We start from the raw sequence: 10,011 nt of genomic DNA on the forward strand, positions 1-10,011 counted from the left end.
ATAGTATTTTTTAACAATCATTTGTATTTCTGTGGGGTCTGTTGTTATTTTGCCTCTATCATTTCTGATTTTGTTTATTTGGGTCCTCTCTCTTTGCTTCTTGGTGAGCCTGGCTAGAGGTTCATCAATCTTGTTTATCCTTTCAAAGAACCAGCTCTTGGTTTCATTGATTTTCTGTATTGTTTTTTTGGTCTCTATGCCATTTATTTCTGCTCTAATCTGTATTATCTCCTTCCTTCTGCTCACTCTGGGCTTTTCTTGTTGCTCTCTTTCTAATTCTTTGAGATGTAGAGTTAGATGATTTACTACTATTTTTTCTTATTTGTTGAGATAGGCCTGTAGAGCTATAAACTTCCCTCTCAGGACTGCTTTCATTGTGTCCCATAGGTTTTGGATTGTTGTGTTTTCATTGTCATTAGTTTCCAGGATGTTTTTAATTTCTTCTTTGATCTCATTGGTAACCCAATCAATATTTAATAACATGCTATTCAGCTTCCAAGTGTTTGAGTATTTTGGGTTGTTTTTATTGTAGTTTTTCTAATATTATGCCATTGTGGTCTGAGAAGATGCTTGGTATGATTTCAATATTCTTGAATTTGGGGAGACTTTGTTTGTGACCCAATATGTGGTCTATTTTTGAAAATGTCCCATGAGCACTTGAGAACGATGTATATTTCGTGGCTTTGGGGTGAAATGTTCTGAAGATGTCAATTAAGTCCATCTGATCTAGTGAGTCATTTAGGATTGCTGTTTCTTTGCTGATTTTTTGTCTAGAGGATTTATCCATTGATGTCAGTGGTGTATTAAAGTCCCCTACTATGATTGTATTGTCAATCTTTCCTTTGATACCTTCCACGGTTTTTTTTATTTTTTTATGTATTTGGGTGTTCCTGCATTGGGTGCATATATGTTTATCAGGGTTATGTCTTCTTGTTGTATTAATCCCTTTAGTATTATGAAGTGGCCTTCCTTATCTCTTGTTATGGCCTTCACTTTGAGGTCTATTTTGTCAGATATTAATTATTGCTATCCAGCTTTTTTTTTCATTTCCATTTGCCTGAAAGATATTTTTCCATCCCTTCTCTCTCAGTCTGTGTGAGTCCCCTATTCTGAGGTGGGTCTCTCGTAGACAGCAAATATATGGGTCATGTTTTTTCATCCATCCAACCACTCGATGTCTTTTGATTGGAGCATTTAGTCCATTTACATTTAAAGTTATTATTGAAAGGTACTTGTTTGTAGCCATTTCTATTTTTTGTGTGTGCCTGTTTTCTTTCTTAGCTTTTTATTTCTTCTTTTTACACCAGTCCCTTTAGTGGCAATATTCTTTAGATACGACCAAAATAAAGCACAAGTCAACCTCACATCATTGAGAAGTGTTCTGTGACACGGACAAATAATAAGCCATGCATTTCAAAGACATGACTAAGTGGCCACAAGAAGAAGAGGGAAGACAATCAAAATAAACCTACATTAGGGCACCTACTTTTTTGAAACCAGCATTACCTTCATAGCAGAAATATGACAAGAAAATTTTGAAGAAGAAAAATTGTAGACCAAAAATGTTTTATCAGTAAAAATACAGAAGTCCTAAACAAAATGTAGCAAATCAAATCCAGCTGTGTAGGCACACTGAGTGGGAAAGTGAAGCCAGTATGCAGCCATACCAATAGATGCAGAAAATTGATATGAAAATATCAAATACACATTCAGGACAAAAAATCATGAAAAATAAGAGGGTAAAATTCCCAATCTATAAAGAATATCTACCAAAACATTCTCACTAGTGAGATGTAAAACCTCCACTTTCCTGAAAATTAGAAATAAAGGATGAAACAAGGATATTTAACCCAGATAGCAGGGTGATGATGTATGTAGAAATTGCAGATTAACCTGGAGACAAATTACCAGCAATGATTTTAAATTTAGCAAGGTTGCTATATATAAGGTCATCAAAACAATAAAATCAATTATATTTCCATGCACTGAAAAAATGTATTAAGAAAATTAAAGGCCGGTCGCTGTGGCTCAGTGGTTGAGTGTTGACCTATGAACCAGGAGGTCACGGTTCAATTCCCGGTCAGGCCATGTGCCCTGGTTGCGGACTTGATCCCCAGTGTGGGATGTGCTGGAGGCAGCCAATCAATGGTTCTCTCTCATCATTGATGTTTCTATCTCTCCCTCTTCCTTCTTCTCTGAAATCAATAAAAGTATATTTTTAAAAAAAGGAAAATTAGAGAAAACTCCTCCCAATTGGGAGTGTATACCATACCTATTAATTGAAAGATTCAATGTGTCATGATGTTAAGACTTTTCAAATTGATCTAATGACACCCTGGTAAAAGTCCCAGCAGATTGTTTTTGCAAATTGACAAACTGATATTAACATTAGTTTGGAAATGTAAGCAGCTAACATTAGCCAAACAATATTAAAGTAGGACAAATTTGCAAGACCTACACTGTCAGATGACAGAACCTGTTAATACAGATTGATAGTCACAACTGGAAAGACTAGAGTCCCTCAAGCTGCCACAAGTGTGGTTTCTGCCCCTCTCTCATCTTGTGTTGCTAGAAGATGAACACCATACTGTGAAAATGGGACCTCCAAGACCACTGAGGTCAGTGTGGGTGAAACACATCTTACCTTGGGGATGAGGTAGTTTCTGAAGTTAACATCACAGGTCACTGCATGGGGCAGGTTGGTGGGGAGGAGGTCAATATATCTCTGGACCTCGTGCACCATGGCATCCGTGTAGGGCATGTGACTCCTGTCTTGCATGCAGGGGCTCCGCTCTCTGCCAATGACGCGGTCAATCTCTTCCTGGACTTTAGCTGGTAAGACATAAGTAAGACAAATGGAAAACAGGAAAATGTATACCGTATTTACATACCGATTCAGGGATACATGCAGCACTAGGGTGTCTCTATGTCATTATAAACATCAGTTATATGCCCAGAAATACACCCAGACATAGAGAAATAATTGCCATGTAGATACATACAGCTCTCCTACTAGATAGATTTATGATGCATCAACCCATACCTGTATAAGTATACCTCATGATATAAACAGAAATGATGAAATGGTCAAGGAATTAAGTCCTTGTACAAAGAAAAATAGGACATCAAATATAATTTTATATCAAAATAATATGTGGGTTGGAAAGTTAAATGATAATGTATGTTTTGTGTATTTGTATGTTTTGTGTATTTCTATCTCTTTCCCTCTCCCTTCTTCTCTGAAATCAATAAAAGTCTATTTTAAATAAATAAATAATGACTTCTATTTCTTACTTGCCTATTTTTAGACAATATCTGATTTCCTGGTAAGGAAGGTGAGAATTTCTCCATCCCCACCTCATACAAAATACAGACAGACATGCACACAATTCCCTTTATTCTGTTTTCCCCAATATAGTTAGATCACACTTCAACATCATTCTGACTATATATCCTCTCTGGTAAGACGACTATGATTATGTTTCATTTTTGGTACTTTCTTGGACTTAATCATGATTCTTTCATTCAATTCATAATTTTCTCTATCTTCATTAAGAATTTCTCTCTCTCCCCCCCCCTCCCCCCCCCCCCCCTCCAAAAAGCTTTATTGTTTCATTTGGTCCAATGCATGGAGAGGGCTTCAGGGTGGTTAAAAGAATGGCTAGCAGTTTCGGGGAGAGGCTCAGGTAAAAGCCAGACACCAGGAAATGCATAGTGGGCCCCTCAAAGGCCTCTGGGCTCCAAAGGCTCCTTCCTAGTTGTGCTGGAGGGTGAGCCTTTCCAAGGATACTGGCCCAGCCCAGCCTGGGGGCGGGCAGCCTGCAGAGGGGAGCCAGGTGTCGCCCATCTTCTTGATGAGCTTCACCTCCTCACCCAGGAAGTGGTTCTCCCGGAAGTCACAGAGCTGAGGGGCTGTGGGAAGAACCCAGGGCCTGCAGCTCCCACAGGGCCTGGCCAGGTTCCTCTCCAAGGCCAGGGCGCCTTCCATGGCCCTGAGTTTCACCCACTCATCTTGGAGAGGCTCAGCACGTCCTGGAGAGAACGCGGCCACCACGCTGGTTTTGCAACTTTAAGAGCCTCTCAGCGCCCTCACGCTTCTTCCGCCAACTCGAGGAGGAAATGGCCCGCTCCCTGGAGAGCCACATCGTCATGTTGGAACAAGAAGCCCAGAGAGAGGTAGGTGGGAGCCTGCAGATGCAGGCCAGGCGGTTGACGGCAGCCTCCCCCTCGGTGGAATAATTCTGGCGGGTTTGGGAACTCATGGTTGTTTGGTAAGAAGGAGTTAAGGTAGGAAAACACCCAGTGTGTTGACTGGTCCCGCAGGTGGCTCTGAAGGTGGTGACTGGATAAGAAGCTGGAAGGTGGTCGGAGGCTGGAAGAAGGGGCGTCCCGGGGTCTGTTCTGTCCAAACACTGTTGAAGCAAGAGTCAGGCCCAGGACCGCCAAGGGCACTGTTGATTTAGAATTATGTCTAAATACTGAGGTAGATGCTTCTAACTCCTAATAACAATTTCCTCGTTATTAGGAAACCTAAGATAATCAATCATTTCTCTTTTTTGCTTGGTGTCTCCCCTCACACCTGCTTTATCCACCTAATCATATTGAAGTGGGTATTTCCTTGGCCTGGCATCTAGCAAGCTCCCTGACAATTTCCTTCTCCTTTGAGCCCTCCAGATTTCTTGAGCCCATGACTTCCTCTGATGTGGAAACGGACATTTGGATGAAAAAGGAAAAGGGGGGTGGGGTGTAAAGGTTTTGTCAAACGTACAGGTCTGAGAATATACTCTTTAATGTACAGTTTGATAGTTACTCTTGAGAATTCTGATGGTGTTTGAATCCCAGTCCTTACACAGGAAATGATGCAACTCTTTGAATGTTTTTGTGATTTTCTTTTTAATCCTCATGTTCTGAAATTCATGACCCTGTGTCTTGGGTTGGATGCTTTTATTTCATTCACTCTGATACACGTGTCAGGGAATTTTCTATCTGCATGGCAACTATGGAGGTCTTTCCTCCAGACCTGTTCACTCTCTGGAGTTTTTAAAAATCTGGCTGCTGAATTTCAGGAAGTAGGATGGAGAAAGACACTAAGAGTCTCTGAATTCTAGAAATAGATTCTTACCTAACGTTTCTTTACAGCCCTACACCTCACTCTTTCCCTGTCATTTCTCTAGAAAGTAAACCTCCCTCACTGTATTGGGGAAAAGCAGTTACCTGATAAAAGGAGTTGTCCAAAGGACTTAGGCAGCCCTGACCGGTTTGGCTCAGTGGATAGAGCATCGGCCTGCGTACTCAAGGGTCCCAGGTTCGATTCCGGTCAAGGGCATGTACCTTGGTTGCGGGCATATCCCCAGTGGGGAGTGTGCAGGAGGCAGCTGATCGATGTTTCTCTCTGTTGATGTTTCTAACTCTCTATCCCTCTCCCTTCCTCTCTGTAAAAAGTCAATAAAATATATATATTTTTTAAATAAAAAAGGGACTTGGGCAGGGAGAGCTACCTTTCCAGCCTGTTTCTGCTTCTATCTTCTTTGACACTGGTACTTCTAAATACCAAAACTTATACACCCAGCCAGCGTGGCTCAGTAGTTGAGCGTCGACCTATGAACCAGGAGGTCACGGTTTGATTCCCAGTCATGGCATATGCCTGGGTTCCGGGCTCAACCCCCAGTGTGGGGCGTGCAGGAGGCAGTCAATCAATGCTTCTCTCTCATCACTGATGTTTCTATCTCTCTCTCCCTCTCCCTTCCTCTCTGAAATCAATTTAAAAAAATAAATAAATGATAAATAAATAAATACCAAAACTTATAGGGATGTAGGGACACAAATAAATTTTTTAAACTTGATTTTTATTGTTGACACTATTGCAGGTGTGCCCAATCTCTGCGCCACCCCCCCCTCCCCATCCTCCCCTTACCTTTGCCTGCCTCCACCCAGCTCTAGCCCTTCACTTCCCTCTGGACACTGTTGTCTGTGTCCATGGGTTATGCGCATATGTTCTTTGGCTAATCCCTTCACCTTTCTCACCCAGACTAACCCAACCCCTCCCCTCTGTCAGAAGTCGGTCTGTTCCATGTATCCATGCCTCTGTTTCTATTTTGTTTGTCAGTTTATTTTGTTCATTAGATTCCACATATACTAGTAAGTGAGATCATTTGGTATTTGTCTTTCACTGACTGGCTTATTGCACCAAAGGACCTAAATAGACCCTTCTCCAAAGAGGACATACAGATGACCAACAGACATGAAATAACGCTCAACATCACTAATCATCAGAGAGATGCAAATTAAAACCAGGTGTCAGCTCACACCTGTCAGAATGGCTATCATCAACAAATTAACAAACAACAAGTGTTGGCAAGGATGTGGAGAAAAGGGAACCCTCGTGCACTGCTAGTGGGAATGCAGACTGGTGCAGCCACTGTGGAAAACAGTATGGAGGTTCCTCAAAAACTTAGCAATGAAACTGCCTTTTGACCTAGCGTCCCCACTTCTGGGAATATATCCTAAGCATCACAAAGATTCCTCCTCATGGAACTTCCTCTTCTGACAGTTGAGGTTACAATTTCATCCTCTCTACAGAGTTCATTATCTCCCCTCTATATGCTCTCTGCATTTCAGATATTTGTTGAGGATTTGTTGGCTGTTTCCTGACCTCCTCTTATCCAGCTTTAGAAGACTAATTCTCATTTGCAATAGGTTGTAACCATTTTAGTGGGATTTTAACACAGGAAAAAAATAATGTATGTTTCTAAACTGCTATGCATAACCGTAACTCTATAAAGGTATATTTCTCTCCTAGCCAGTTTGGCTCAGTGGATAGAGCATTGGCCTGCGGACTGAAGGGTCCCAGGTTTATTTCTGTCGTGAAGGGCAGGAACCTTGGTTGCAGGCTCCTCCCTGACCCATGCCCTGGGCAGGGCTAGTGCAGGAGGCAACCAATTGATGTATTTCTCCCACATCGATATTTCTCTCTGTCTTTTCCTCTCGCTTCCACTCTCTCTAAAAATCAATGGAAAAATATCCTCGGGTGAGGATTTTTTTTAAAAAGGTATATTTCTAATATAAAGTGCTTGGAAAAGATCTTGTTTTGGCAACCAACTTCTTTCTGGAAACAGACTTCTGAAATAACAGAATTCCTTTATGCAATATCTTAAGCCTGAAGAGGACCACATTGCTTGTGAATCTCAAATTTTAGGACACTTTCTAGAATGGAAATGATCTCAGGCAGCCTCACTAAGTAAGTCTCTAGGATTTTCACTTATGCTTCAGTAAGAAGAGTTTCCATTAGGACCTTGCATTTTCAGAATGAGGCGAGATCTCTGAGGCATATACCCACTGTTTAAAGTGAGTAGCCTTTTCATAATAAAATCACTGTGCAGTCCCAGGCCACTCCATGCTGGTGTGTGCCTGCCAGGAAATCCAGACTGCACTGTATTGCTTTGGCTACTGCCCACAGCGTCTTCACTCCTCTCAGACATCAGCCTATATTTTAGAAAGATGTCCCATTATTATCCCTTCTTTAAACTTGGCAAAACAAAGCAGGTCAGAGGCATTTTAATAATGACATTTCTCTAAGAGAAACAAGATGGAATGTCCTTGCTGTGTCTTTCCAACGTCTTTTCTGAAATTCACCCCTCCCACCATGCTGGGCATACCTGAAACCTCTGGGTGCTTGAGCAGGAGCAGGAGAGCATATCTCAGTGTGGTACTTGTTGTCTCTGTCCCAGCTCCAAAGAAATCAGACACGGTGATTGTCAAGTTGTCAATAGTAAACTCCCCGTGCGGATTGTGCTTCTCCTAGGAATAGTTTGATGAAATTATTTGACAAATTCATTTTCCAGAATTCCAGTTAATCCAAAATAATTCATTTGTTTTTAAAGTTAAGCCAACATACAAACTGCAAGGTGCAATTTTTGAAAACAAAACAAAACAGCTCAACAACAAAGATAAGCAAAGGACTTGAATGACATTTATCTGGAGATTAGAAATAGGTAACAGCACATGAAAATATATTCAGTATCACTGGTCATCAAGGAAATGCAAATCAAAGCCACAGGATACTTCATATTCATTAGAACAGCTTTAATAATTATAAAAATTAGAAAATAAGTATTGGCAACTGTCAAAAAATAGGAACCCTCATTCACTGCTGGTGGGAATGTAAATGCTGCAGACACCATGGAAAAGCTTGGCTGTTCCTCAAATCTTAGACATAACATTGCCATAGGTCCCATCAATTCCTCTCCTAGGAATGCACCCAACAAAAATGAAAACAGGTCCATGAAGAAACTTGTATACAAATGTTATAGCATCATTACTCATAAGAGCCAAAGGCAGACACAACACAAATGTCCATCAATAGATAATGAATAAATAGTTTTCTGAGTACAGGTCCTTTGCCTCCTTGGTTAAGTTTATTCCGAAGTATCTTAATTTCTTTGTTGCAGTGGTAAATGGGATTATTTGTTTAGTTTCTCTTTCTGAGAATTCATTCTTGGTCTATAAAAAAACCATTGATTTTTGGGTGTTGATTTTGTATCCTGCCACATTGCCAAATTCATTTATTTTATTTATTTTTCAGGAAGAGCAATTTTAACTTTCTATTAAATATTCTTCCATTTTATCCCATATTTTACTGAGTTATAAGAAATAACATTAGCATTAGAAAAACTAAGAAGAAAGATAAATGTGGATAATCACTAAACATATGAAAAGAAAAATTATAACAGGGTTGAACTTTATAAACTTAAATTAATATGAGATAATTTTTAAACTGTGCATATCAAAGCAAATTTTACTATTAAAATAATTTAACACTGATTTTTCAAGAAGGAAACTAAAAATATTTTTATTTTAAAAAAATAGGCCTGTGTTCAGCTACAAAATTTCCCCCCAAGTTCTGATATTCCTTTTATTTAAATTTGGGAAGAAAATGCCATTCTGATGGCACAAAATGCATAAGTTTTAATTGTTTTAATCCCAGCACAGAATTTTAACAACTATTAATGGAAAACAGATTAAGGTCATTAAGTGCACAACACTGATTTCTGGCCAGCTTCTGGTATTTTGTTTCTCCATTAGTTCTCCCAAGGAAAACTTAAGTTGAATCTTCAGCAGAATAATCCTCAAATATATTCATAAGCAAAATGAGTGGGTATACTTCATAACCAAACAATAGCTTTTGTTTACATAGTTTTTGGATTTTGTTGTTCCTAATTTATTCTGGAACTCAATTTTATCCCAAACCATAATTAACCATATGAACATTTTAACACACAATTGTATGCAATTCAGCAAAGCAGTAGTACCCATCAGGCTCTGTTCACCCAGAGCTTAGGGAAAACAGGATTGGTCACACTCAATTAAAAAAACAAATCTCATGCTATTTGCCAATGCATGGTTTCAGTCTAAGTTCTGACAGTGAAATATGTGGATATATATTTGTAATCTCATCTTGATTTTCAAAGGTAGCCACAGGAAGTTCTTCACAGCTTAGCTTTGGCTGGCTGGAGCTGAAGATTTTGTAACTTCATAGCCAGATCCATGTTGCCAGTGATTTTCAATTTACCCTTGAAAGAAGGCCGACTGAGGATTCATTTTACCCATCATCAAAGCCATCAAGTCCGAGTCAGCCATTGTGACTGTGCAGTCACCTCTTTATCTGAGTTGGGAAGCACTGATCCTTTGTCATTCTTCACATCCACTACCCAGGTGGCTTCTTTACCCCAAGGGCCATCCTTCACCTTAAAGGCCAAAATACTGCCCATTTTCTTCACAAACTGTTTCCCTGCTTCTTCAAGCTTCTTTCAATTTTCTTAAAGACAAGCTTTGCCTTAAATCCTTCACTGCAGCACTGATTGGAACAGCCTCAATTTGATCAGTTCTGGCAGCTGTGAAAAGCCCATCTTGTAGATTGTGACAACTACAGCTCCTCCAAGGCTTAAATTATGCTGCAGAGCCGCCAAATTCATTTATAAATATAGTAGTTTTTGGTGGAGGTCTTAGGGTTTT

General features: G+C 39.9%; 1 protein-coding gene and 1 pseudogene across 1 annotated transcript in view; both read right to left on the reverse strand.

Moving 5' to 3' along the window:
- The window catches only part of LOC118669936 (cytochrome P450 2C18-like), a 42,566-nt gene that overhangs the window by 6,103 nt on the left and 26,452 nt on the right, over positions 1 to 10,011 (reverse strand). The window lies entirely within an intron of this gene.
- Positions 9,486 to 9,971, reverse strand: LOC118670274 (annotated as a pseudogene).

Source organism: Myotis myotis, unplaced genomic scaffold (assembly GCF_014108235.1).
Source record: "Myotis myotis isolate mMyoMyo1 unplaced genomic scaffold, mMyoMyo1.p scaffold_m19_p_15, whole genome shotgun sequence".
NCBI lineage: Eukaryota > Metazoa > Chordata > Mammalia > Chiroptera > Vespertilionidae > Myotis > Myotis myotis.